Here is an 8,084-nt window from a genome sequence, read left to right on the forward strand (position 1 = left end):
TTTAAAATTAGCCCGAGATAATGTACATTCCTATAGCTCCATTGTGTAGCATATTTAAAATTAGCTCTAGATAATGTACATTCCTATAGCTCCATTGTTCTTTTCAAGGTGAGGAAGATGATTAGTGCTACCAGAAGACAAGCACAGTGGCTGGGGATGTTGTACAGCACACTCAGTTAAACAGAGTTAAACTCAGCTAAAATCTGCAGGTCAGAAATTCACTTGTTTTTCAAAATGCTCCTGGGATGAGGAGAGCAGTCTCAGAAAGCAGCTCCCTCTCAAAGCTGAAGGAGAGGAACTTACATCCCCGCATCTTTTAAAACCTCTCCGAACTGTTGAGTAGTCCTCCTGTCAGTCTGTCAGATACCCAGCTTCCCAAGACAAATGAAACTATCTCGGTTTCACAGGACTTGTAAACCAAGAATGTATGTAACCTGCTTTCTCAAAACACACGTGCTGCAAATAAAGATATCAAGTGTACTGACATTTCTGCAGTACAGCTTAAAATAACATCCTGTGTGATTCCTATATGCTGTGCTGTTAGCTCAATTTTGGATTTTCTAAACACTGGGTTTGCTTTCAAAGAATAACACTCCAGTTCCTGTATAATACATGAGCATACTGGCTCTTCAGCTGGGAAACAAAGTTAAGAATGTGTGGGCTTTGGCTTCAAAATTAACCATGCTTTAGTAATCTAGTATACTAAACTGTTTCTTATTAATGTATCATGCAAATACTCGCCAGTCCTCCCACAAGTCTGACACTTTCCCAACATATCAATAGCAAATGTTCTGTGAAATGAAACTTTTCTGATGTAGGCCACCCTGACTTTCAGTGTGATCTCAACCCACCATCCAAATCTTCACGGCAGATGCAGAATGGGGTTCTCCTTTAATAAGGCAAACGATATTGAAATAAATGTTTCTTGCTAGTTTGACATATCGAGTTTGTTTTTCTTCAGTAAAGAGCCTGCCGCTTTTTTTTTTTACTCTTTTTTTTCTCCTAATTATGGCTGAACAGAATTAAGTTTGTTGTGTTTACCAAGTCATAATGTAAGGTAACGTAGGGGCATGGTTGGTGTCAGTCCCTCATTAATGTAATTATTTGACTTAAAATACAATTTTGAAGTGCGGCAGCTTAACCCCAGCTGTTTTCCATCTCAATGCAGATGAGACAGAGAATGTACCCAGGGACTTTTGTTACATGACAAATGAGCTTTGCAGAGGCTCTGCGACAACTGTCCCCAACTCCCAGAGCAGATTTTTATTTAATGTTGCTGTTGCTATGCCACCTGGCAGCACCGACCAGCTTCCCATCCCTTCTTCGCTCAGTGGATGCGACTAAGCGAGCACACGCCAGTGTCGTATCAAGCTACACGAGCTATTTTTAAGCAAGTTGGCTGGGTGCTGGCGGCAGATGACAGCAGGTTAATCTACCCTGTTATTCAGGTGGTTTTGTGGTTTGCCGCGGGCTGGCAGCCGTCCTACCTGGATTGCTACCAGCACCAGAGCGATGCTCACGCTCGCCCTTTCAAAGCCACCTCCGCACACTCAGCCACAGCCTGCAGCGCAGGTATCACCAGAGGCTCTGCCCCAAACACAACTAAACGTTTAGAATGACGTATAAAGGGTAGGGGAGGAGTATACAGCCACTGATGTTTAGTTTTCGTATACTTACGTTTTCCATCTTTTTGCACTATAGTTAAAGCCATGGTGTTATCTAGTTGCCTCTGACTCAGCCATATCATCTTTCAGAGGCTTTTTATAGGCACTGTTGCAAAAGAAAACCTTGAGGAATGATTAAGGAGGATAACTTATTCTAATTTTTTGCTATTACGTGTCCGAAGCGCAGCTTTTTATCTCCCTTCTGTTTAACATTCTTTGCATAGATGCACTATGGTTGTTCGCCCCTAAGACGTACAGTTATCAGTTCGCAAAGGGAATACTAACAGTGCAGGAGAGAAAAGCCATGCAAAGGCAGACCCAGGGTGGCTCAGTGGCTGAGCACAGCAGCAAGCTCAGAGAAATAAAAGCAGACACATCAGGGCTGGAAGGCAAAGTGAAGAGCTTTGGGAGCTCAAGTGAGGCTGGATGCTGACCAGACTCTGGTACCCGGAGCACACAAATGAAAAACTGAGAGCACGCAATGTCACGATCAGTGACATGGGTCAGGGGGAAAAGTTTAGCAGATGTGTTTCAAGTGAGCTGCATGCCAGAGAGGCGCTGGCAGGTCTCAGCCACCACTCATGGACCACACAAACATTTCACCTCTTGCCACTTTAGACACGGATGGGAGATGCAACAACCAACCTCAGCAAACAATGAAGTTACAGAGTCCCTCTGCAGGGCTCTTTGCTGCCAAGTCCAAGAGAATTGCTGGACTTCTTGTTTTGTTTGCTTTCTTTTAGATGTAACTTTTAGAGCTAGGAGATGATGAAGAAATGATGCTTTGGAAAAACTCAGGCTACTGCTCAACAAAGTACTGTTTGCACCAGTGAGTTTGAATTAAAACAAAACATAAGTGAAGAAGTCCGGAATTTGGCCCAGGACTCCCAAAGCAATGTCTTCTGCCACGTTTCATTCATCATCTGTCCTTGACCAGTCAGTACTATACCTGTGTCCTCTCACTACAGCAAATACAAAGTTGTTACAGTTATAAGTGACATAAAAGGTTTTGCACTGAGGCATAATACAAGACACGACAGAACGACGAGAGGGAGACCAGTTTTGCTAGACTTATTTCGATTATGCCTCTTTTTTTTTTTTGCCCCCAAATTGAAAGCAACTGGAAATACTTAGGAAATTCAGGAGATTTAGGGGTTGTTTATACAGCAGATGAAAACAACTGACCCGAATGCCTCTATATTTTAAAGCTCCAAGGTAGGAGCATAGTTTATATATTAAAAATAACCAGGTCCTCTAGGTTCTATTGCCTGCAGAAAACTTAAATCTAAAATAATTGTTTTTAAAAATTTATTTCCTTTAACATGTGTACAAGATTAAGTGGTTACAAATAGAAACGCTAGATATTCTGAAATATTTATGGTGAATATCCGAGTTGCTTATTCTGGCAGCTTCCATAAGAAGGGATCACTATGGTATCTACATTTTTTTTCCCAGGGAAACATTATGAAAAAGCAGTAAGAACAAAGAAGTGGATAAAATGAATTCAGAGTAAATTACAGAGCATACCTCTGTCTCAGTTCCCTTGTAAAGAAAAGGTACTTTATACGTATTACAAGACTAATCTAAACTTCCTTTCCAAACAACGACCTCGAATGAGCAATTGAAATAATTGGGCTGCAAGTCTAGCGTTTTCTATTTGCAATGCAGTTATACCTGACCTAACCCCCCTTAAACCAGAATTTATCAATCTTTGGGATTACAAAGTACGGTGCCATACCCTCTAGTGAGCTGCACAGCAACTGTGTCCTGCTAGGTGGGGAATTGCCATCTCATGTAGGAGGTGCTGCTTCACCCTACCGTGTGCTATTGTTCTCTCAAAGGTATTCAACCTGTTTTGAGCTCAAGCTTTCTGAATCATGGAGTTCTCCATCAGTCCCTGTTCTGAGGAGAGGAAACGAAATGGTCCGAGCTAGAGAACGCAAATTCTTAGTCCCGTGAGCAACGTTTAAAGCAAAGCTAGACTTTGGAACTACAGAAGTCCTGTTCCTCCAGCTAAGTATCAAAGGCTCAGTGTATCAAGAAAGTTTTCATAAGAGTTTTCACATTACTTGGGGAAAAAGAAATTCCTAACCCGAGAAATAAATGCACAGGATGTTACTGATTCCGAAGCTGTAATAATTGTACTAATACACATGGTACCGTTATGGCTTGGGTGTCCTTTTCTGTGTTTTGGAAATAAGCTCTCTCCACCTACACAGCACTGAGTGAAGCGGACGGAGGCACGTCTCTGAACATCTCCTAGCATGAGGCCCTGGGTAAGGATCTTCTGTATCATGTCCTTTCGGACTGGATCATCTGTCTGCTTTTAGGCAGCAACCATTTGGAAACGGAGCCCTGCTCATGCTGAGGAAACAGTGCTTGTAGCAGGCTTATACCATGTCAACGCTTGGCTGGGGGATATTTAGCCTTCCTCTTCAGTGGGTTCATAAAATACAAGATGCTTCACAGGCCACATGTGCCTTCTGTGCCACGGGCTGGCAGCTCCCGCTGTAAGGCGATGCTCTCGTTCCAGACAGATAATTCAGGTCTCAATCAGCTGCTTCACCATTCACACAAGTAAAGTTTAATATGTGCTTAAAAGTTTACAGGATTGGATTAAAACACAGGATTACCCAAAGCTTGCCACAATTCCTTTTTGCTCATTTGTGCCCCTGCAATGCATCATTACCCACATCCTTAAAGAGTCTTACTCTGTCATAATACATAATATTTGGCCTGATACTAATAAAGTCTGATTCATATGAAAAGAATAAGAACTGCTGTTGCTATTGCCAATGGTAATAATGAAGTGTCCTATTCACTTCGTACAAGTTACAGATGCACAGAACATGTGATTCCTGTTTTATGATAATGATTATCATTCTCCATAATTAATAAAAATTGCACTACAATTATTCCAAAAGCAACAACAGCAACAAAAAGAAGTTTAGTATTCATCTTGTTTCTCTAGATATGCTCAGAAAATGACATAATACATCAGGAAAATTAGCTGCTGACATACAGATTAAATATTATATTTGGAATGTCAGTCTCATCTGAAAAGTATAAAACGTCTTTTTGAAATGTTAATTGAATTTTTTTGTGACAAACGAGGAACTGTTGTATCCAAGTTATGCAGTACAAATAACTGTCACTCACTACTTTGCCATGTTACCAGCTTTATACCAAAAAGCAGCACAGCAAAATGTATTTTCCAATCGTTAGGCTTTGGCATATTTTCCAGTCATTAACTCTTGACCTGTACACTTCCATGAAGTCCTTCTTCAGCTATGCTAGGTTCAGCTGTGCACTTAGCTGGTGGCTTAAGCATATTTCAGGCTGATATTATGGGCTCACCTACCTAAAGAGATGCATCAGTGCTAAAATCCCCTTTCCACAGGGAATAGCCGCAGATTATAAACATGTTTTTAATGGAAGTCTATCTGCTCTACGTAGGAGTTTACATAGGAGTTACTACTGCTGTCTGAAAACCTCGTCATCCCAGCTGGAGGAGTAGTTGGAATTTCTCCATGTTGGGCAACGACAAATCATCTTCATATGAAGATGGTTATCTGGATACAGCAAGGTGGTTATTCCAGGGGAAATTACAGCTGACAGCATAACAGAGTCTGTTTGGTAATCCAAGTGACATCTTGGAATATGTAAAAGATTGAGTAATAATGTCCGGACTGGACCAGATCAAGACAAATGAGAATCCGGTGGGAACTTTAGTGGCTAAAAGAGCACTAAATAATCTCAGGAATCTATCTAAATATTCAAGATGAAAACAACCCTATTCCTTTGCTTATATCCCCTTGGTCTGGTTCACAGTTTTGTTGTTGGTGGATGCCTATCTCTTTAGCCAATGTCTAGCCTGGCTCTTTAGCCAATACTTTATAGCAATAAAATACATTATTTATATGAATAAAATTCATTTGTTAGCAACACACTCTGATTCTTACCAAATATGGTCTCCTTTCTTTGTGTAGCCCATCATGGGTCATAACCAAAGGAAAAAACCCACAAAGTTTTACTATTCACATTAGAAGCCTTCATAATGGATGAATGTTTATTTCCAAAGCTTTCACCCAGAAGCAGAGATCAGAACGTGTTCAGGGGGCGGTGCAACTACATTTATACTTCAGAGGACAGAAGACCATCTCTCCTGTATTGGCAATGATCTGCTGAATTTCCCTACCTACCAGGTATCCCTACCAAACTAGAAAGTTCATCATCCTAAGATAATTCAGTGCATTTGGGAATCTTGCCAAGAGAGCCTTGACCTGGTGTATGCACACATCATATTGAAAATAAATATGTATTTGTAAAAATCAGTCTTGTTGCCTCACCTTCCCACCTAAGCGAGAAGCAGAGCTTTGGAATTTGTCACCGTCTCCTTATTAACTCTGTGTGAAAATGTTCTTCCTGTGCTCTTAAGGCTTTACTCAGAACAATAATCTCACCTAAACCTGCAAACAGGCGACATAAGATGGCAAAATAATTCATTTATAAGCTGCTAAATAAAACAGAGCAGCATCAACTAACATTCATCTCTTCCCCCATCTAAAACACTGTATCTCAGCCCTTCTCATCAATTTAATGTTTAGTAATCTGCCAGCACTGCCTCCCCACTGTTGTAAAACACTCCTAGAGATGGTAATTATCAGAATACCCTGAGTCCAGTAAGCACAATCATCTTGGTAACTAAAATAACTTGGACTCAGCTTTCAAAAAAAACAAGCTATACAGTTTTCTCTGAATGATTGCAGTATTTTTTTAATTCTTATTGTGTGTTCATGCACCAGTTTAAAGAATTGTGTAAGCTGCAGAGGTACCGAGCCCCTGAAGCTCACTTCAAGGTCTTTCCATAGTTGTGACATAAACACATTGGAGGAGAGTAATAGTAGCAAGCCTGAGTTAAGGTTAAAATTGGAGTCCCAGTAGAAGACATACCTTACAGCTCATCCTCGCCACCTGAGATGACTAAATTATGTCACCCCCTGCCTTCAAGTCTATATATTTCAACTGCTTTAAGGTAGATAAGGGTTTGGGGGTCTTACGGACCATCACTTGGCCCATAACAGAGATACTTTCTGGAAAATGAAGAATGATGTTAGAACCTTTGTCCCCTCCCTCAACTCTTTCAGGAACTGTTGTGCTGATCAGAGATGATGCTGGCACAGGCTCACAGGCTGCCCTTTAGATAAGAGAGATCATAAGGGCAGATCCTGTGCATTTCTGTATTGGGTCTCAACAGCAGTCCTGCCTAAGTCTTAGAGCGTAGGACAGGAAAGTCTCTGAAAACACCCTCTCAGGCAATAAATGATAATCAAACATGCTTCAAAAGAAGTTAAGCAGAGCTCTGAAGACAGAACAAGAAAGCAGTCTACATACACAAATCTTATACTGTGTCATAAATCTAATCTACGTCTCTCATTCAGAATTAACTGCTGTGCTCTTGCTCTAATGAGCTACAAGGCCAACATACTCTACCCACCTTCACTGAAAGCCAGTTATAAAGCTGTATGTGTCTCTGTGCAGCATCAAAACAGATTTCACATGATTGTTTTAAATAGCGAGAGGACTGCATGGAAAGATGTCTGTATTTTCTTAATAGCTGTAACCACACTACATAGCACATGTCAAGATTCTGAAAAGAGAACAGATTCCCAATGCTTTGTACGATGTATATAGTTTCTTTGCTTTGATGACTCTGCTTCTTTATTGTATTAAATTATCTGGATTAAAAAAGACAAAAAAAGAAGGTTGTCTTTTGTCTTATTACTGAACTGTCAAACATTATTTAAGCTAAAAGAACAGCCAGGGCCTCCAGAACAATTTGGGGAGCGGAGGAAGGAAGAAGGAAAGTTAAGTGTCCTGCCTGTTTGCACAGTTAGGTATTTTGGCCACAGAGATTGCAGGGGGACCACGTTGTTCTAAAAGTTACCGTAAGTGACTTTTAAAACTTACATAAAAAGGGATCTACCCTATGACTCCCACCACCTTTTTCTGCAGTTCTCCTACCAGTTCCCCAGAGGGGCTTTCGCGCTGCAGGATGGAGCGGTGATGGCAAGTGTCTCTGGTCGCTGCTCTGGGGATGGAGATGAGATTTTTTGCATGCTTTTTCTTCTAACAAACATGCATGGCATACAGAAAAGATCTATTTATCTTTTTTTAATATCTAGGGAAAACTGTCTGCCAACAGGAATTATATTCCTTCCACTGACTTTTTTTTCTTTACCTGGAGCATCTTTAAAATCAATACCAGCTGTTGCAGAGAAGGATTTTGGTGCCCTAAACAGAGATTTATGACTTCAGGAGAAGGAATAAGCAAGAGGAGCACAGAAACCTCATAGACAAAAGATTCTGCTGCCATGGCAGAGAGTTGTACATCAAATAGACCTGTCTCTGCAGAGGAGC

Source organism: Cariama cristata, unplaced genomic scaffold (assembly GCF_000690535.1).
Source record: "Cariama cristata isolate BGI_N322 unplaced genomic scaffold, ASM69053v1 scaffold2617, whole genome shotgun sequence".
Classification (NCBI taxonomy): Eukaryota; Metazoa; Chordata; class Aves; order Cariamiformes; family Cariamidae; genus Cariama; species Cariama cristata.